The 17,500-nt window shown below is 76.9% G+C and overlaps 17 non-coding genes across 17 annotated transcripts; all 17 read right to left on the reverse strand.

The window, feature by feature from the left end:
- Positions 1–11: 11 nt before the first annotated feature.
- On the reverse strand, positions 12–130 carry LOC132501943 (5S ribosomal RNA). The gene has a single exon (XR_009534357.1). It is a non-coding gene; the product is annotated as a 5S ribosomal RNA (ribosomal RNA).
- A 914-nt stretch (positions 131–1,044) lies between these two features.
- Positions 1,045–1,163, reverse strand: LOC132502013 (5S ribosomal RNA). Its single transcript, XR_009534381.1, has one exon. It is a non-coding gene; the product is annotated as a 5S ribosomal RNA (ribosomal RNA).
- A 918-nt stretch (positions 1,164–2,081) lies between these two features.
- LOC132501196 (5S ribosomal RNA) lies at positions 2,082–2,200 on the reverse strand. The gene has a single exon (XR_009534189.1). It is a non-coding gene; the product is annotated as a 5S ribosomal RNA (ribosomal RNA).
- A 919-nt stretch (positions 2,201–3,119) lies between these two features.
- On the reverse strand, positions 3,120–3,238 carry LOC132501220 (5S ribosomal RNA). Its single transcript, XR_009534195.1, has one exon. It is a non-coding gene; the product is annotated as a 5S ribosomal RNA (ribosomal RNA).
- Positions 3,239–4,157: 919 nt separating this feature from the next.
- On the reverse strand, positions 4,158–4,276 carry LOC132501260 (5S ribosomal RNA). Its single transcript, XR_009534207.1, has one exon. It is a non-coding gene; the product is annotated as a 5S ribosomal RNA (ribosomal RNA).
- Positions 4,277–5,191: 915 nt separating this feature from the next.
- Positions 5,192–5,310, reverse strand: LOC132501306 (5S ribosomal RNA). The gene has a single exon (XR_009534218.1). It is a non-coding gene; the product is annotated as a 5S ribosomal RNA (ribosomal RNA).
- Positions 5,311–6,228: 918 nt separating this feature from the next.
- LOC132501388 (5S ribosomal RNA) lies at positions 6,229–6,347 on the reverse strand. Its single transcript, XR_009534229.1, has one exon. It is a non-coding gene; the product is annotated as a 5S ribosomal RNA (ribosomal RNA).
- Positions 6,348–7,266: 919 nt separating this feature from the next.
- Positions 7,267–7,385, reverse strand: LOC132501461 (5S ribosomal RNA). The gene has a single exon (XR_009534240.1). It is a non-coding gene; the product is annotated as a 5S ribosomal RNA (ribosomal RNA).
- A 919-nt stretch (positions 7,386–8,304) lies between these two features.
- LOC132501514 (5S ribosomal RNA) lies at positions 8,305–8,423 on the reverse strand. Its single transcript, XR_009534254.1, has one exon. It is a non-coding gene; the product is annotated as a 5S ribosomal RNA (ribosomal RNA).
- A 915-nt stretch (positions 8,424–9,338) lies between these two features.
- On the reverse strand, positions 9,339–9,457 carry LOC132501562 (5S ribosomal RNA). Its single transcript, XR_009534264.1, has one exon. It is a non-coding gene; the product is annotated as a 5S ribosomal RNA (ribosomal RNA).
- A 918-nt stretch (positions 9,458–10,375) lies between these two features.
- LOC132501623 (5S ribosomal RNA) lies at positions 10,376–10,494 on the reverse strand. Its single transcript, XR_009534272.1, has one exon. It is a non-coding gene; the product is annotated as a 5S ribosomal RNA (ribosomal RNA).
- Positions 10,495–11,413: 919 nt separating this feature from the next.
- Positions 11,414–11,532, reverse strand: LOC132502040 (5S ribosomal RNA). The gene has a single exon (XR_009534389.1). It is a non-coding gene; the product is annotated as a 5S ribosomal RNA (ribosomal RNA).
- A 919-nt stretch (positions 11,533–12,451) lies between these two features.
- LOC132501679 (5S ribosomal RNA) lies at positions 12,452–12,570 on the reverse strand. Its single transcript, XR_009534284.1, has one exon. It is a non-coding gene; the product is annotated as a 5S ribosomal RNA (ribosomal RNA).
- A 915-nt stretch (positions 12,571–13,485) lies between these two features.
- LOC132501741 (5S ribosomal RNA) lies at positions 13,486–13,604 on the reverse strand. Its single transcript, XR_009534303.1, has one exon. It is a non-coding gene; the product is annotated as a 5S ribosomal RNA (ribosomal RNA).
- Positions 13,605–14,523: 919 nt separating this feature from the next.
- On the reverse strand, positions 14,524–14,642 carry LOC132501188 (5S ribosomal RNA). The gene has a single exon (XR_009534187.1). It is a non-coding gene; the product is annotated as a 5S ribosomal RNA (ribosomal RNA).
- A 915-nt stretch (positions 14,643–15,557) lies between these two features.
- LOC132501797 (5S ribosomal RNA) lies at positions 15,558–15,676 on the reverse strand. Its single transcript, XR_009534321.1, has one exon. It is a non-coding gene; the product is annotated as a 5S ribosomal RNA (ribosomal RNA).
- Positions 15,677–16,595: 919 nt separating this feature from the next.
- LOC132501832 (5S ribosomal RNA) lies at positions 16,596–16,714 on the reverse strand. Its single transcript, XR_009534331.1, has one exon. It is a non-coding gene; the product is annotated as a 5S ribosomal RNA (ribosomal RNA).
- Between the last annotated feature and the right edge of the window lie 786 nt (positions 16,715–17,500).

The raw sequence follows: 17,500 nt of genomic DNA on the forward strand, positions 1-17,500 counted from the left end.
GGGAGGCAAAAAGCCTACAGCACCCGGTATTCCCAGGCGGTCTCCCATCCAAGTACTAACCAGGCCCGACCCTGCTTAGCTTCCGAGATCAGACGAGATCGGGCGCGTTCAGGGTGGTATGGCCGTAGACGGGGGCGTAGGCCGCGGCCTGCCTCTTGAGGCCCAGCTTCGCTGGCGCTTGCGCCTTACCGCCAGCCCGGCGGCCAGCCCGCCCCGGCAGCGCCCCGCCGCCCGCCCAGGCAGGGGAACGGAGGCCTCGGGTACCGGGGCATGGCGGAGGGGCCGGCGACCTCCTAGCCTAGGGCGGGCGGGGCCCAGCAATCCCTTCGGCGCTTGGCGCCCCGCCGCACATCCCGCACGTTGCTCACAGGGACGCGGCCCCGGAGGCTTCAGGTCCCGGGGCCCGCGGTCCCTTGGCCATCCCCCGCGGCCCGCCCACGGGGCGCTAGGCGCGGCCCAGCCGCAGCCCGGGCCGGCCCTCCTGCCCGGCAGCAGCTGGCCCGAGGCCACTGGGAGCCACCATGGAGTCGGCACCGCCCCTCAGCCCCAGCAAGGCCACCCTCGCCCCCACGCCGCCCGCCCAGCACAGGACCCCGCGCCCTGGTGGCCGACAGGCCCGGGGAAGCGGCCCGGGCCCCCGCCTCCGCCCCCGTCCCCGCCCCCGGCCGTGGCGGAACGGCGGAGGGTGGGGCTTTTAACGGAGGGAGCTGTGGCGAGACACACGGGCGGACAGGTGGCGGCGGCGCCGGGGCTGGGCGCAGGTGGGGGCGGCCAGGTGCAGGTCGAGGGGCTGGCTCGCGGGCCGCACGGCCGGCACCCGGGCCCGCGGCCGAGTCTGGGTCCGGGCCAGCCACCCCCGGAGCGTCGGGTGTGCCGCTGCCTTCCAGGGCCGCCTTCTGGCCGCATGGAGCGCCCCCTCTGGCGGGCTCCGGTGGGAGGGGCCGGAGGAGGTGGGGCCTGCAGCGGTGCCCGGCGGGGGGCGGAGCTGGTGGCCGCCGCCGCGGGCGACTAGAGGAGAAGGCGGGGCCGCAGCGGGAGGCAAAAAGCCTACAGCACCCGGTATTCCCAGGCGGTCTCCCATCCAAGTACTAACCAGGCCCGACCCTGCTTAGCTTCCGAGATCAGACGAGATCGGGCGCGTTCAGGGTGGTATGGCCGTAGACGGGGGCGTAGGCCGCGGCCTGCCTCTTGAGGCCCAGCTTCGCTGGCGCTTGCGCCTTACCGCCAGCCCGGCGGCCAGCCCTCTCCGTCAGGGCCCTACCGCCCGCCCAGGCAGGCGACAGGAGGTTTCGGGGACCCGGGGGTGGCGGAGTGGTGGCCGACCTCGCAGCCCAGGGCGGGCGGCACCCTCCAGGCCCGTCGGCGATTGGCGCCCCGCCCCCGATCCCGCTCGACGCTCACAGGGACTGGACTGGGCCCCGGAGGCTTCAGGGCCCGGGGGCCCGCGGTCCCCTGGGCATCCCCGCTGCCCGCACACGCGGAGCTGGCCGCAGCCCAGCCGTGGCCGGGCCGGCCCTCCTGCCCGGCAGCAGCTGGCCCGAGGCCACTGGGAGCCACCATGGAGTCGGCACCGCCCCTCAGCCCCAGCAAGGCCACCCTCGCCCCCACGCCGCCCGCCCAGCACAGGACCCCGCGCCCTGGTGGCCGACAGGCCCGGGGAAGCGGCCCGGGCCCCCGCCTCCGCCCCCGTCCCCGCCCCCGGCCGTGGCGGAACGGCGGAGGGTGGGGCTTTTAACGGAGGGAGCTGTGGCGAGACACACGGGCGGACAGGTGGCGGCGGCGCCGGGGCTGGGCGCAGGTGGGGGCGGCCAGGTGCAGGTCGAGGGGCTGGCTCGCGGGCCGCACGGCCGGCACCCGGGCCCGCGGCCGAGTCTGGGTCCGGGCCAGCCACCCCCGGAGCGTCGGGTGTGCCGCTGCCTTCCAGGGCCGCCTTCTGGCCGCATGGAGCGCCCCCTCTGGCGGGCTCCGGTGGGAGGGGCCGGAGGAGGTGGGGCCTGCAGCGGTGCCCGGCGGGGGGCGGAGCTGGTGGCCGCCGCCGCGGGCGACTAGAGGAGAAGGCGGGGCCGCAGCGGGAGGCAAAAAGCCTACAGCACCCGGTATTCCCAGGCGGTCTCCCATCCAAGTACTAACCAGGCCCGACCCTGCTTAGCTTCCGAGATCAGACGAGATCGGGCGCGTTCAGGGTGGTATGGCCGTAGACGGGGGCGTAGGCCGCGGCCTGCCTCTTGAGGCCCAGCTTCGCTGGCGCTTGCGCCTTACCGCCAGCCCGGCGGCCAGCCCTCTCCGTCAGGGCCCTACCGCCCGCCCAGGCAGGCGACAGGAGGTTTCGGGGACCCGGGGGTGGCGGAGTGGTGGCCGACCTCGCAGCCCAGGGCGGGCGGCACCCTCCAGGCCCGTCGGCGATTGGCGCCCCGCTCCCGATCCCGCTCGACGCTCACAGGGACTGGACTGGGCCCCGGAGGCTTCAGGGCCCGGGGGCCCGCGGTCCCCTGGGCATCCCCGCTGCCCGCACACGCGGAGCTGGCCGCAGCCCAGCCGTGGCCGGGCCGGCCCTCCTGCCCGGCAGCAGCTGGCCCGAGGCCACTGGGAGCCACCATGGAGTCGGCACCGCCCCTCAGCCCCAGCAAGGCCACCCTCGCCCCCACGCCGCCCGCCCAGCACAGGACCCCGCGCCCTGGTGGCCGACAGGCCCGGGGAAGCGGCCCGGGCCCCCGCCTCTGCCCCCGTCCCCGCCCCCGGCCGTGGCGGAACGGCGGAGGGTGGGGCTTTTAACGGAGGGAGCTGTGGCGAGACACACGGGCGGACAGGTGGCGGCGGCGCCGGGGCTGGGCGCAGGTGGGGGCGGCCAGGTGCAGGTCGAGGGGCTGGCTCGCGGGCCGCACGGCCGGCACCCGGGCCCGCGGCCGAGTCTGGGTCCGGGCCAGCCACCCCCGGAGCGTCGGGTGTGCCGCTGCCTTCCAGGGCCGCCTTCTGGCCGCATGGAGCGCCCCCTCTGGCGGGCTCCGGTGGGAGGGGCCGGAGGAGGTGGGGCCTGCAGCGGTGCCCGGCCGGGGGACGGAGCTGGTGGCCGCCGCCGCGGGCGACTAGAAGAGAAGGCGGGGCCGCAGCGGGAGGCAAAAAGCCTACAGCACCCGGTATTCCCAGGCGGTCTCCCATCCAAGTACTAACCAGGCCCGACCCTGCTTAGCTTCCGAGATCAGACGAGATCGGGCGCGTTCAGGGTGGTATGGCCGTAGACGGGGGCGTAGGCCGCGGCCTGCCTCTTGAGGCCCAGCTTCGCTGGCGCTTGCGCCTTACCGCCAGCCCGGCGGCCAGCCCTCTCCGTCAGGGCCCTACCGCCCGCCCAGGCAGGCGACAGGAGGTTTCGGGGACCCGGGGGTGGCGGAGTGGTGGCCGACCTCGCAGCCCAGGGCGGGCGGCACCCTCCAGGCCCGTCGGCGATTGGCGCCCCGCCCCCGATCCCGCTCGACGCTCACAGGGACTGGACTGGGCCCCGGAGGCTTCAGGGCCCGGGGGCCCGCGGTCCCCTGGGCATCCCCGCTGCCCGCACACGCGGAGCTGGCCGCAGCCCAGCCGTGGCCGGGCCGGCCCTCCTGCCCGGCAGCAGCTGGCCCGAGGCCACTGGGAGCCACCATGGAGTCGGCACCGCCCCTCAGCCCCAGCAAGGCCACCCTCGCCCCCACGCCGCCCGCCCAGCACAGGACCCCGCGCCCTGGTGGCCGACAGGCCCGGGGAAGCGGCCCGGGCCCCCGCCTCCGCCCCCGTCCCCGCCCCCGGCCGTGGCGGAACGGCGGAGGGTGGGGCTTTTAACGGAGGGAGCTGTGGCGAGACACACGGGCGGACAGGTGGCGGCGGCGCCGGGGCTGGGCGCAGGTGGGGGCGGCCAGGTGCAGGTCGAGGGGCTGGCTCGCGGGCCGCACGGCCGGCACCCGGGCCCGCGGCCGAGTCTGGGTCCGGGCCAGCCACCCCCGGAGCGTCGGGTGTGCCGCTGCCTTCCAGGGCCGCCTTCTGGCCGCATGGAGCGCCCCCTCTGGCGGGCTCCGGTGGGAGGGGCCGGAGGAGGTGGGGCCTGCAGCGTTGCCCGGCCGGGGGACGGAGCTGGTGGCCGCCGCCGCGGGCGACTAGAAGAGAAGGCGGGGCCGCAGCGGGAGGCAAAAAGCCTACAGCACCCGGTATTCCCAGGCGGTCTCCCATCCAAGTACTAACCAGGCCCGACCCTGCTTAGCTTCCGAGATCAGACGAGATCGGGCGCGTTCAGGGTGGTATGGCCGTAGACGGGGGCGTAGGCCGCGGCCTGCCTCTTGAGGCCCAGCTTCGCTGGCGCTTGCGCCTTACCGCCAGCCCGGCGGCCAGCCCGCCCCGGCAGCGCCCCGCCGCCCGCCCAGGCAGGGGAACGGAGGCCTCGGGTACCGGGGCATGGCGGAGGGGCCGCCGACCTCCTAGCCTAGGGCGGGCGGGGCCCAGCAATCCCTTCGGCGCTTGGCGCCCCGCCGCACATCCCGCACGTTGCTCACAGGGACGCGGCCCCGGAGGCTTCAGGTCCCGGGGCCCGCGGTCCCTTGGCCATCCCCCGCGGCCCGCCCACGGGGCGCTAGGCGCGGCCCAGCCGCAGCCCGGGCCGGCCCTCCTGCCCGGCAGCAGCTGGCCCGAGGCCACTGGGAGCCACCATGGAGTCGGCACCGCCCCTCAGCCCCAGCAAGGCCACCCTCGCCCCCACGCCGCCCGCCCAGCACAGGACCCCGCGCCCTGGTGGCCGACAGGCCCGGGGAAGCGGCCCGGGCCCCCGCCTCCGCCCCCGTCCCCGCCCCCGGCCGTGGCGGAACGGCGGAGGGTGGGGCTTTTAACGGAGGGAGCTGTGGCGAGACACACGGGCGGACAGGTGGCGGCGGCGCCGGGGCTGGGCGCAGGTGGGGGCGGCCAGGTGCAGGTCGAGGGGCTGGCTCGCGGGCCGCACGGCCGGCACCCGGGCCCGCGGCCGAGTCTGGGTCCGGGCCAGCCACCCCCGGAGCGTCGGGTGTGCCGCTGCCTTCCAGGGCCGCCTTCTGGCCGCATGGAGCGCCCCCTCTGGCGGGCTCCGGTGGGAGGGGCCGGAGGAGGTGGGGCCTGCAGCGTTGCCCGGCCGGGGGACGGAGCTGGTGGCCGCCGCCGCGGGCGACTAGAAGAGAAGGCGGGGCCGCAGCGGGAGGCAAAAAGCCTACAGCACCCGGTATTCCCAGGCGGTCTCCCATCCAAGTACTAACCAGGCCCGACCCTGCTTAGCTTCCGAGATCAGACGAGATCGGGCGCGTTCAGGGTGGTATGGCCGTAGACGGGGGCGTAGGCCGCGGCCTGCCTCTTGAGGCCCAGCTTCGCTGGCGCTTGCGCCTTACCGCCAGCCCGGCGGCCAGCCCTCTCCGTCAGGGCCCTACCGCCCGCCCAGGCAGGCGACAGGAGGTTTCGGGGACCCGGGGGTGGCGGAGTGGTGGCCGACCTCGCAGCCCAGGGCGGGCGGCACCCTCCAGGCCCGTCGGCGATTGGCGCCCCGCCCCCGATCCCGCTCGACGCTCACAGGGACTGGACTGGGCCCCGGAGGCTTCAGGGCCCGGGGGCCCGCGGTCCCCTGGGCATCCCCGCTGCCCGCACACGCGGAGCTGGCCGCAGCCCAGCCGTGGCCGGGCCGGCCCTCCTGCCCGGCAGCAGCTGGCCCGAGGCCACTGGGAGCCACCATGGAGTCGGCACCGCCCCTCAGCCCCAGCAAGGCCACCCTCGCCCCCACGCCGCCCGCCCAGCACAGGACCCCGCGCCCTGGTGGCCGACAGGCCCGGGGAAGCGGCCCGGGCCCCCGCCTCCGCCCCCGTCCCCGCCCCCGGCCGTGGCGGAACGGCGGAGGGTGGGGCTTTTAACGGAGGGAGCTGTGGCGAGACACACGGGCGGACAGGTGGCGGCGGCGCCGGGGCTGGGCGCAGGTGGGGGCGGCCAGGTGCAGGTCGAGGGGCTGGCTCGCGGGCCGCACGGCCGGCACCCGGGCCCGCGGCCGAGTCTGGGTCCGGGCCAGCCACCCCCGGAGCGTCGGGTGTGCCGCTGCCTTCCAGGGCCGCCTTCTGGCCGCATGGAGCGCCCCCTCTGGCGGGCTCCGGTGGGAGGGGCCGGAGGAGGTGGGGCCTGCAGCGGTGCCCGGCGGGGGGCGGAGCTGGTGGCCGCCGCCGCGGGCGACTAGAGGAGAAGGCGGGGCCGCAGCGGGAGGCAAAAAGCCTACAGCACCCGGTATTCCCAGGCGGTCTCCCATCCAAGTACTAACCAGGCCCGACCCTGCTTAGCTTCCGAGATCAGACGAGATCGGGCGCGTTCAGGGTGGTATGGCCGTAGACGGGGGCGTAGGCCGCGGCCTGCCTCTTGAGGCCCAGCTTCGCTGGCGCTTGCGCCTTACCGCCAGCCCGGCGGCCAGCCCTCTCCGTCAGGGCCCTACCGCCCGCCCAGGCAGGCGACAGGAGGTTTCGGGGACCCGGGGGTGGCGGAGTGGTGGCCGACCTCGCAGCCCAGGGCGGGCGGCACCCTCCAGGCCCGTCGGCGATTGGCGCCCCGCTCCCGATCCCGCTCGACGCTCACAGGGACTGGACTGGGCCCCGGAGGCTTCAGGGCCCGGGGGCCCGCGGTCCCCTGGGCATCCCCGCTGCCCGCACACGCGGAGCTGGCCGCAGCCCAGCCGTGGCCGGGCCGGCCCTCCTGCCCGGCAGCAGCTGGCCCGAGGCCACTGGGAGCCACCATGGAGTCGGCACCGCCCCTCAGCCCCAGCAAGGCCACCCTCGCCCCCACGCCGCCCGCCCAGCACAGGACCCCGCGCCCTGGTGGCCGACAGGCCCGGGGAAGCGGCCCGGGCCCCCGCCTCTGCCCCCGTCCCCGCCCCCGGCCGTGGCGGAACGGCGGAGGGTGGGGCTTTTAACGGAGGGAGCTGTGGCGAGACACACGGGCGGACAGGTGGCGGCGGCGCCGGGGCTGGGCGCAGGTGGGGGCGGCCAGGTGCAGGTCGAGGGGCTGGCTCGCGGGCCGCACGGCCGGCACCCGGGCCCGCGGCCGAGTCTGGGTCCGGGCCAGCCACCCCCGGAGCGTCGGGTGTGCCGCTGCCTTCCAGGGCCGCCTTCTGGCCGCATGGAGCGCCCCCTCTGGCGGGCTCCGGTGGGAGGGGCCGGAGGAGGTGGGGCCTGCAGCGGTGCCCGGCCGGGGGACGGAGCTGGTGGCCGCCGCCGCGGGCGACTAGAAGAGAAGGCGGGGCCGCAGCGGGAGGCAAAAAGCCTACAGCACCCGGTATTCCCAGGCGGTCTCCCATCCAAGTACTAACCAGGCCCGACCCTGCTTAGCTTCCGAGATCAGACGAGATCGGGCGCGTTCAGGGTGGTATGGCCGTAGACGGGGGCGTAGGCCGCGGCCTGCCTCTTGAGGCCCAGCTTCGCTGGCGCTTGCGCCTTACCGCCAGCCCGGCGGCCAGCCCTCTCCGTCAGGGCCCTACCGCCCGCCCAGGCAGGCGACAGGAGGTTTCGGGGACCCGGGGGTGGCGGAGTGGTGGCCGACCTCGCAGCCCAGGGCGGGCGGCACCCTCCAGGCCCGTCGGCGATTGGCGCCCCGCCCCCGATCCCGCTCGACGCTCACAGGGACTGGACTGGGCCCCGGAGGCTTCAGGGCCCGGGGGCCCGCGGTCCCCTGGGCATCCCCGCTGCCCGCACACGCGGAGCTGGCCGCAGCCCAGCCGTGGCCGGGCCGGCCCTCCTGCCCGGCAGCAGCTGGCCCGAGGCCACTGGGAGCCACCATGGAGTCGGCACCGCCCCTCAGCCCCAGCAAGGCCACCCTCGCCCCCACGCCGCCCGCCCAGCACAGGACCCCGCGCCCTGGTGGCCGACAGGCCCGGGGAAGCGGCCCGGGCCCCCGCCTCCGCCCCCGTCCCCGCCCCCGGCCGTGGCGGAACGGCGGAGGGTGGGGCTTTTAACGGAGGGAGCTGTGGCGAGACACACGGGCGGACAGGTGGCGGCGGCGCCGGGGCTGGGCGCAGGTGGGGGCGGCCAGGTGCAGGTCGAGGGGCTGGCTCGCGGGCCGCACGGCCGGCACCCGGGCCCGCGGCCGAGTCTGGGTCCGGGCCAGCCACCCCCGGAGCGTCGGGTGTGCCGCTGCCTTCCAGGGCCGCCTTCTGGCCGCATGGAGCGCCCCCTCTGGCGGGCTCCGGTGGGAGGGGCCGGAGGAGGTGGGGCCTGCAGCGTTGCCCGGCCGGGGGACGGAGCTGGTGGCCGCCGCCGCGGGCGACTAGAAGAGAAGGCGGGGCCGCAGCGGGAGGCAAAAAGCCTACAGCACCCGGTATTCCCAGGCGGTCTCCCATCCAAGTACTAACCAGGCCCGACCCTGCTTAGCTTCCGAGATCAGACGAGATCGGGCGCGTTCAGGGTGGTATGGCCGTAGACGGGGGCGTAGGCCGCGGCCTGCCTCTTGAGGCCCAGCTTCGCTGGCGCTTGCGCCTTACCGCCAGCCCGGCGGCCAGCCCGCCCCGGCAGCGCCCCGCCGCCCGCCCAGGCAGGGGAACGGAGGCCTCGGGTACCGGGGCATGGCGGAGGGGCCGCCGACCTCCTAGCCTAGGGCGGGCGGGGCCCAGCAATCCCTTCGGCGCTTGGCGCCCCGCCGCACATCCCGCACGTTGCTCACAGGGACGCGGCCCCGGAGGCTTCAGGTCCCGGGGCCCGCGGTCCCTTGGCCATCCCCCGCGGCCCGCCCACGGGGCGCTAGGCGCGGCCCAGCCGCAGCCCGGGCCGGCCCTCCTGCCCGGCAGCAGCTGGCCCGAGGCCACTGGGAGCCACCATGGAGTCGGCACCGCCCCTCAGCCCCAGCAAGGCCACCCTCGCCCCCACGCCGCCCGCCCAGCACAGGACCCCGCGCCCTGGTGGCCGACAGGCCCGGGGAAGCGGCCCGGGCCCCCGCCTCCGCCCCCGTCCCCGCCCCCGGCCGTGGCGGAACGGCGGAGGGTGGGGCTTTTAACGGAGGGAGCTGTGGCGAGACACACGGGCGGACAGGTGGCGGCGGCGCCGGGGCTGGGCGCAGGTGGGGGCGGCCAGGTGCAGGTCGAGGGGCTGGCTCGCGGGCCGCACGGCCGGCACCCGGGCCCGCGGCCGAGTCTGGGTCCGGGCCAGCCACCCCCGGAGCGTCGGGTGTGCCGCTGCCTTCCAGGGCCGCCTTCTGGCCGCATGGAGCGCCCCCTCTGGCGGGCTCCGGTGGGAGGGGCCGGAGGAGGTGGGGCCTGCAGCGTTGCCCGGCCGGGGGACGGAGCTGGTGGCCGCCGCCGCGGGCGACTAGAAGAGAAGGCGGGGCCGCAGCGGGAGGCAAAAAGCCTACAGCACCCGGTATTCCCAGGCGGTCTCCCATCCAAGTACTAACCAGGCCCGACCCTGCTTAGCTTCCGAGATCAGACGAGATCGGGCGCGTTCAGGGTGGTATGGCCGTAGACGGGGGCGTAGGCCGCGGCCTGCCTCTTGAGGCCCAGCTTCGCTGGCGCTTGCGCCTTACCGCCAGCCCGGCGGCCAGCCCTCTCCGTCAGGGCCCTACCGCCCGCCCAGGCAGGCGACAGGAGGTTTCGGGGACCCGGGGGTGGCGGAGTGGTGGCCGACCTCGCAGCCCAGGGCGGGCGGCACCCTCCAGGCCCGTCGGCGATTGGCGCCCCGCCCCCGATCCCGCTCGACGCTCACAGGGACTGGACTGGGCCCCGGAGGCTTCAGGGCCCGGGGGCCCGCGGTCCCCTGGGCATCCCCGCTGCCCGCACACGCGGAGCTGGCCGCAGCCCAGCCGTGGCCGGGCCGGCCCTCCTGCCCGGCAGCAGCTGGCCCGAGGCCACTGGGAGCCACCATGGAGTCGGCACCGCCCCTCAGCCCCAGCAAGGCCACCCTCGCCCCCACGCCGCCCGCCCAGCACAGGACCCCGCGCCCTGGTGGCCGACAGGCCCGGGGAAGCGGCCCGGGCCCCCGCCTCCGCCCCCGTCCCCGCCCCCGGCCGTGGCGGAACGGCGGAGGGTGGGGCTTTTAACGGAGGGAGCTGTGGCGAGACACACGGGCGGACAGGTGGCGGCGGCGCCGGGGCTGGGCGCAGGTGGGGGCGGCCAGGTGCAGGTCGAGGGGCTGGCTCGCGGGCCGCACGGCCGGCACCCGGGCCCGCGGCCGAGTCTGGGTCCGGGCCAGCCACCCCCGGAGCGTCGGGTGTGCCGCTGCCTTCCAGGGCCGCCTTCTGGCCGCATGGAGCGCCCCCTCTGGCGGGCTCCGGTGGGAGGGGCCGGAGGAGGTGGGGCCTGCAGCGGTGCCCGGCGGGGGGCGGAGCTGGTGGCCGCCGCCGCGGGCGACTAGAGGAGAAGGCGGGGCCGCAGCGGGAGGCAAAAAGCCTACAGCACCCGGTATTCCCAGGCGGTCTCCCATCCAAGTACTAACCAGGCCCGACCCTGCTTAGCTTCCGAGATCAGACGAGATCGGGCGCGTTCAGGGTGGTATGGCCGTAGACGGGGGCGTAGGCCGCGGCCTGCCTCTTGAGGCCCAGCTTCGCTGGCGCTTGCGCCTTACCGCCAGCCCGGCGGCCAGCCCTCTCCGTCAGGGCCCTACCGCCCGCCCAGGCAGGCGACAGGAGGTTTCGGGGACCCGGGGGTGGCGGAGTGGTGGCCGACCTCGCAGCCCAGGGCGGGCGGCACCCTCCAGGCCCGTCGGCGATTGGCGCCCCGCTCCCGATCCCGCTCGACGCTCACAGGGACTGGACTGGGCCCCGGAGGCTTCAGGGCCCGGGGGCCCGCGGTCCCCTGGGCATCCCCGCTGCCCGCACACGCGGAGCTGGCCGCAGCCCAGCCGTGGCCGGGCCGGCCCTCCTGCCCGGCAGCAGCTGGCCCGAGGCCACTGGGAGCCACCATGGAGTCGGCACCGCCCCTCAGCCCCAGCAAGGCCACCCTCGCCCCCACGCCGCCCGCCCAGCACAGGACCCCGCGCCCTGGTGGCCGACAGGCCCGGGGAAGCGGCCCGGGCCCCCGCCTCTGCCCCCGTCCCCGCCCCCGGCCGTGGCGGAACGGCGGAGGGTGGGGCTTTTAACGGAGGGAGCTGTGGCGAGACACACGGGCGGACAGGTGGCGGCGGCGCCGGGGCTGGGCGCAGGTGGGGGCGGCCAGGTGCAGGTCGAGGGGCTGGCTCGCGGGCCGCACGGCCGGCACCCGGGCCCGCGGCCGAGTCTGGGTCCGGGCCAGCCACCCCCGGAGCGTCGGGTGTGCCGCTGCCTTCCAGGGCCGCCTTCTGGCCGCATGGAGCGCCCCCTCTGGCGGGCTCCGGTGGGAGGGGCCGGAGGAGGTGGGGCCTGCAGCGGTGCCCGGCCGGGGGACGGAGCTGGTGGCCGCCGCCGCGGGCGACTAGAAGAGAAGGCGGGGCCGCAGCGGGAGGCAAAAAGCCTACAGCACCCAGTATTCCCAGGCGGTCTCCCATCCAAGTACTAACCAGGCCCGACCCTGCTTAGCTTCCGAGATCAGACGAGATCGGGCGCGTTCAGGGTGGTATGGCCGTAGACGGGGGCGTAGGCCGCGGCCTGCCTCTTGAGGCCCAGCTTCGCTGGCGCTTGCGCCTTACCGCCAGCCCGGCGGCCAGCCCTCTCCGTCAGGGCCCTACCGCCCGCCCAGGCAGGCGACAGGAGGTTTCGGGGACCCGGGGGTGGCGGAGTGGTGGCCGACCTCGCAGCCCAGGGCGGGCGGCACCCTCCAGGCCCGTCGGCGATTGGCGCCCCGCCCCCGATCCCGCTCGACGCTCACAGGGACTGGACTGGGCCCCGGAGGCTTCAGGGCCCGGGGGCCCGCGGTCCCCTGGGCATCCCCGCTGCCCGCACACGCGGAGCTGGCCGCAGCCCAGCCGTGGCCGGGCCGGCCCTCCTGCCCGGCAGCAGCTGGCCCGAGGCCACTGGGAGCCACCATGGAGTCGGCACCGCCCCTCAGCCCCAGCAAGGCCACCCTCGCCCCCACGCCGCCCGCCCAGCACAGGACCCCGCGCCCTGGTGGCCGACAGGCCCGGGGAAGCGGCCCGGGCCCCCGCCTCCGCCCCCGTCCCCGCCCCCGGCCGTGGCGGAACGGCGGAGGGTGGGGCTTTTAACGGAGGGAGCTGTGGCGAGACACACGGGCGGACAGGTGGCGGCGGCGCCGGGGCTGGGCGCAGGTGGGGGCGGCCAGGTGCAGGTCGAGGGGCTGGCTCGCGGGCCGCACGGCCGGCACCCGGGCCCGCGGCCGAGTCTGGGTCCGGGCCAGCCACCCCCGGAGCGTCGGGTGTGCCGCTGCCTTCCAGGGCCGCCTTCTGGCCGCATGGAGCGCCCCCTCTGGCGGGCTCCGGTGGGAGGGGCCGGAGGAGGTGGGGCCTGCAGCGTTGCCCGGCCGGGGGACGGAGCTGGTGGCCGCCGCCGCGGGCGACTAGAAGAGAAGGCGGGGCCGCAGCGGGAGGCAAAAAGCCTACAGCACCCGGTATTCCCAGGCGGTCTCCCATCCAAGTACTAACCAGGCCCGACCCTGCTTAGCTTCCGAGATCAGACGAGATCGGGCGCGTTCAGGGTGGTATGGCCGTAGACGGGGGCGTAGGCCGCGGCCTGCCTCTTGAGGCCCAGCTTCGCTGGCGCTTGCGCCTTACCGCCAGCCCGGCGGCCAGCCCGCCCCGGCAGCGCCCCGCCGCCCGCCCAGGCAGGGGAACGGAGGCCTCGGGTACCGGGGCATGGCGGAGGGGCCGCCGACCTCCTAGCCTAGGGCGGGCGGGGCCCAGCAATCCCTTCGGCGCTTGGCGCCCCGCCGCACATCCCGCACGTTGCTCACAGGGACGCGGCCCCGGAGGCTTCAGGTCCCGGGGCCCGCGGTCCCTTGGCCATCCCCCGCGGCCCGCCCACGGGGCGCTAGGCGCGGCCCAGCCGCAGCCCGGGCCGGCCCTCCTGCCCGGCAGCAGCTGGCCCGAGGCCACTGGGAGCCACCATGGAGTCGGCACCGCCCCTCAGCCCCAGCAAGGCCACCCTCGCCCCCACGCCGCCCGCCCAGCACAGGACCCCGCGCCCTGGTGGCCGACAGGCCCGGGGAAGCGGCCCGGGCCCCCGCCTCCGCCCCCGTCCCCGCCCCCGGCCGTGGCGGAACGGCGGAGGGTGGGGCTTTTAACGGAGGGAGCTGTGGCGAGACACACGGGCGGACAGGTGGCGGCGGCGCCGGGGCTGGGCGCAGGTGGGGGCGGCCAGGTGCAGGTCGAGGGGCTGGCTCGCGGGCCGCACGGCCGGCACCCGGGCCCGCGGCCGAGTCTGGGTCCGGGCCAGCCACCCCCGGAGCGTCGGGTGTGCCGCTGCCTTCCAGGGCCGCCTTCTGGCCGCATGGAGCGCCCCCTCTGGCGGGCTCCGGTGGGAGGGGCCGGAGGAGGTGGGGCCTGCAGCGTTGCCCGGCCGGGGGACGGAGCTGGTGGCCGCCGCCGCGGGCGACTAGAAGAGAAGGCGGGGCCGCAGCGGGAGGCAAAAAGCCTACAGCACCCGGTATTCCCAGGCGGTCTCCCATCCAAGTACTAACCAGGCCCGACCCTGCTTAGCTTCCGAGATCAGACGAGATCGGGCGCGTTCAGGGTGGTATGGCCGTAGACGGGGGCGTAGGCCGCGGCCTGCCTCTTGAGGCCCAGCTTCGCTGGCGCTTGCGCCTTACCGCCAGCCCGGCGGCCAGCCCTCTCCGTCAGGGCCCTACCGCCCGCCCAGGCAGGCGACAGGAGGTTTCGGGGACCCGGGGGTGGCGGAGTGGTGGCCGACCTCGCAGCCCAGGGCGGGCGGCACCCTCCAGGCCCGTCGGCGATTGGCGCCCCGCTCCCGATCCCGCTCGACGCTCACAGGGACTGGACTGGGCCCCGGAGGCTTCAGGGCCCGGGGGCCCGCGGTCCCCTGGGCATCCCCGCTGCCCGCACACGCGGAGCTGGCCGCAGCCCAGCCGTGGCCGGGCCGGCCCTCCTGCCCGGCAGCAGCTGGCCCGAGGCCACTGGGAGCCACCATGGAGTCGGCACCGCCCCTCAGCCCCAGCAAGGCCACCCTCGCCCCCACGCCGCCCGCCCAGCACAGGACCCCGCGCCCTGGTGGCCGACAGGCCCGGGGAAGCGGCCCGGGCCCCCGCCTCTGCCCCCGTCCCCGCCCCCGGCCGTGGCGGAACGGCGGAGGGTGGGGCTTTTAACGGAGGGAGCTGTGGCGAGACACACGGGCGGACAGGTGGCGGCGGCGCCGGGGCTGGGCGCAGGTGGGGGCGGCCAGGTGCAGGTCGAGGGGCTGGCTCGCGGGCCGCACGGCCGGCACCCGGGCCCGCGGCCGAGTCTGGGTCCGGGCCAGCCACCCCCGGAGCGTCGGGTGTGCCGCTGCCTTCCAGGGCCGCCTTCTGGCCGCATGGAGCGCCCCCTCTGGCGGGCTCCGGTGGGAGGGGCCGGAGGAGGTGGGGCCTGCAGCGGTGCCCGGCCGGGGGACGGAGCTGGTGGCCGCCGCCGCGGGCGACTAGAAGAGAAGGCGGGGCCGCAGCGGGAGGCAAAAAGCCTACAGCACCCGGTATTCCCAGGCGATCTCCCATCCAAGTACTAACCAGGCCCGACCCTGCTTAGCTTCCGAGATCAGACGAGATCGGGCGCGTTCAGGGTGGTATGGCCGTAGACGGGGGCGTAGGCCGCGGCCTGCCTCTTGAGGCCCAGCTTCGCTGGCGCTTGCGCCTTACCGCCAGCCCGGCGGCCAGCCCGCCCCGGCAGCGCCCCGCCGCCCGCCCAGGCAGGGGAACGGAGGCCTCGGGTACCGGGGCATGGCGGAGGGGCCGCCGACCTCCTAGCCTAGGGCGGGCGGGGCCCAGCAATCCCTTCGGCGCTTGGCGCCCCGCCGCACATCCCGCACGTTGCTCACAGGGACGCGGCCCCGGAGGCTTCAGGTCCCGGGGCCCGCGGTCCCTTGGCCATCCCCCGCGGCCCGCCCACGGGGCGCTAGGCGCGGCCCAGCCGCAGCCCGGGCCGGCCCTCCTGCCCGGCAGCAGCTGGCCCGAGGCCACTGGGAGCCACCATGGAGTCGGCACCGCCCCTCAGCCCCAGCAAGGCCACCCTCGCCCCCACGCCGCCCGCCCAGCACAGGACCCCGCGCCCTGGTGGCCGACAGGCCCGGGGAAGCGGCCCGGGCCCCCGCCTCCGCCCCCGTCCCCGCCCCCGGCCGTGGCGGAACGGCGGAGGGTGGGGCTTTTAACGGAGGGAGCTGTGGCGAGACACACGGGCGGACAGGTGGCGGCGGCGCCGGGGCTGGGCGCAGGTGGGGGCGGCCAGGTGCAGGTCGAGGGGCTGGCTCGCGGGCCGCACGGCCGGCACCCGGGCCCGCGGCCGAGTCTGGGTCCGGGCCAGCCACCCCCGGAGCGTCGGGTGTGCCGCTGCCTTCCAGGGCCGCCTTCTGGCCGCATGGAGCGCCCCCTCTGGCGGGCTCCGGTGGGAGGGGCCGGAGGAGGTGGGGCCTGCAGCGTTGCCCGGCCGGGGGACGGAGCTGGTGGCCGCCGCCGCGGGCGACTAGAAGAGAAGGCGGGGCCGCAGCGGGAGGCAAAAAGCCTACAGCACCCGGTATTCCCAGGCGGTCTCCCATCCAAGTACTAACCAGGCCCGACCCTGCTTAGCTTCCGAGATCAGACGAGATCGGGCGCGTTCAGGGTGGTATGGCCGTAGACGGGGGCGTAGGCCGCGGCCTGCCTCTTGAGGCCCAGCTTCGCTGGCGCTTGCGCCTTACCGCCAGCCCGGCGGCCAGCCCTCTCCGTCAGGGCCCTACCGCCCGCCCAGGCAGGCGACAGGAGGTTTCGGGGACCCGGGGGTGGCGGAGTGGTGGCCGACCTCGCAGCCCAGGGCGGGCGGCACCCTCCAGGCCCGTCGGCGATTGGCGCCCCGCCCCCGATCCCGCTCGACGCTCACAGGGACTGGACTGGGCCCCGGAGGCTTCAGGGCCCGGGGGCCCGCGGTCCCCTGGGCATCCCCGCTGCCCGCACACGCGGAGCTGGCCGCAGCCCAGCCGTGGCCGGGCCGGCCCTCCTGCCCGGCAGCAGCTGGCCCGAGGCCACTGGGAGCCACCATGGAGTCGGCACCGCCCCTCAGCCCCAGCAAGGCCACCCTCGCCCCCACGCCGCCCGCCCAGCACAGGACCCCGCGCCCTGGTGGCCGACAGGCCCGGGGAAGCGGCCCGGGCCCCCGCCTCCGCCCCCGTCCCCGCCCCCGGCCGTGGCGGAACGGCGGAGGGTGGGGCTTTTAACGGAGGGAGCTGTGGCGAGACACACGGGCGGACAGGTGGCGGCGGCGCCGGGGCTGGGCGCAGGTGGGGGCGGCCAGGTGCAGGTCGAGGGGCTGGCTCGCGGGCCGCACGGCCGGCACCCGGGCCCGCGGCCGAGTCTGGGTCCGGGCCAGCCACCCCCGGAGCGTCGGGTGTGCCGCTGCCTTCCAGGGCCGCCTTCTGGCCGCATGGAGCGCCCCCTCTGGCGGGCTCCGGTGGGAGGGGCCGGAGGAGGTGGGGCCTGCAGCGGTGCCCGGCCGGGGGACGGAGCTGGTGGCCGCCGCCGCGGGCGACTAGAAGAGAAGGCGGGGCCGCAGCGGGAGGCAAAAAGCCTACAGCACCCGGTATTCCCAGGCGGTCTCCCATCCAAGTACTAACCAGGCCCGACCCTGCTTAGCTTCCGAGATCAGACGAGATCGGGCGCGTTCAGGGTGGTATGGCCGTAGACGGGGGCGTAGGCCGCGGCCTGCCTCTTGAGGCCCAGCTTCGCTGGCGCTTGCGCCTTACCGCCAGCCCGGCGGCCAGCCCTCTCCGTCAGGGCCCTACCGCCCGCCCAGGCAGGCGACAGGAGGTTTCGGGGACCCGGGGGTGGCGGAGTGGTGGCCGACCTCGCAGCCCAGGGCGGGCGGCACCCTCCAGGCCCGTCGGCGATTGGCGCCCCGCCCCCGATCCCGCTCGACGCTCACAGGGACTGGACTGGGCCCCGGAGGCTTCAGGGCCCGGGGGCCCGCGGTCCCCTGGGCATCCCCGCTGCCCGCACACGCGGAGCTGGCCGCAGCCCAGCCGTGGCCGGGCCGGCCCTCCTGCCCGGCAGCAGCTGGCCCGAGGCCACTGGGAGCCACCATGGAGTCGGCACCGCCCCTCAGCCCCAGCAAGGCCACCCTCGCCCCCACGCCGCCCGCCCAGCACAGGACCCCGCGCCCTGGTGGCCGACAGGCCCGGGGAAGCGGCCCGGGCCCCCGCCTCCGCCCCCGTCCCCGCCCCCGGCCGTGGCGGAACGGCGGAGGGTGGGGCTTTTAACGGAGGGAGCTGTGGCGAGACACACGGGCGGACAGGTGGCGGCGGCGCCGGGGCTGGGCGCAGGTGGGGGCGGCCAGGTGCAGGTCGAGGGGCTGGCTCGCGGGCCGCACGGCCGGCACCCGGGCCCGCGGCCGAGTCTGGGTCCGGGCCAGCCACCCCCGGAGCGTCGGGTGTGCCGCTGCCTTCCAGGGCCGCCTTCTGGCCGCATGGAGCG

The sequence above is a fragment of the Mesoplodon densirostris genome, chromosome 1 (genome assembly GCF_025265405.1).
Source record: "Mesoplodon densirostris isolate mMesDen1 chromosome 1, mMesDen1 primary haplotype, whole genome shotgun sequence".
Lineage (NCBI taxonomy): Eukaryota > Metazoa > Chordata > Mammalia > Artiodactyla > Ziphiidae > Mesoplodon > Mesoplodon densirostris.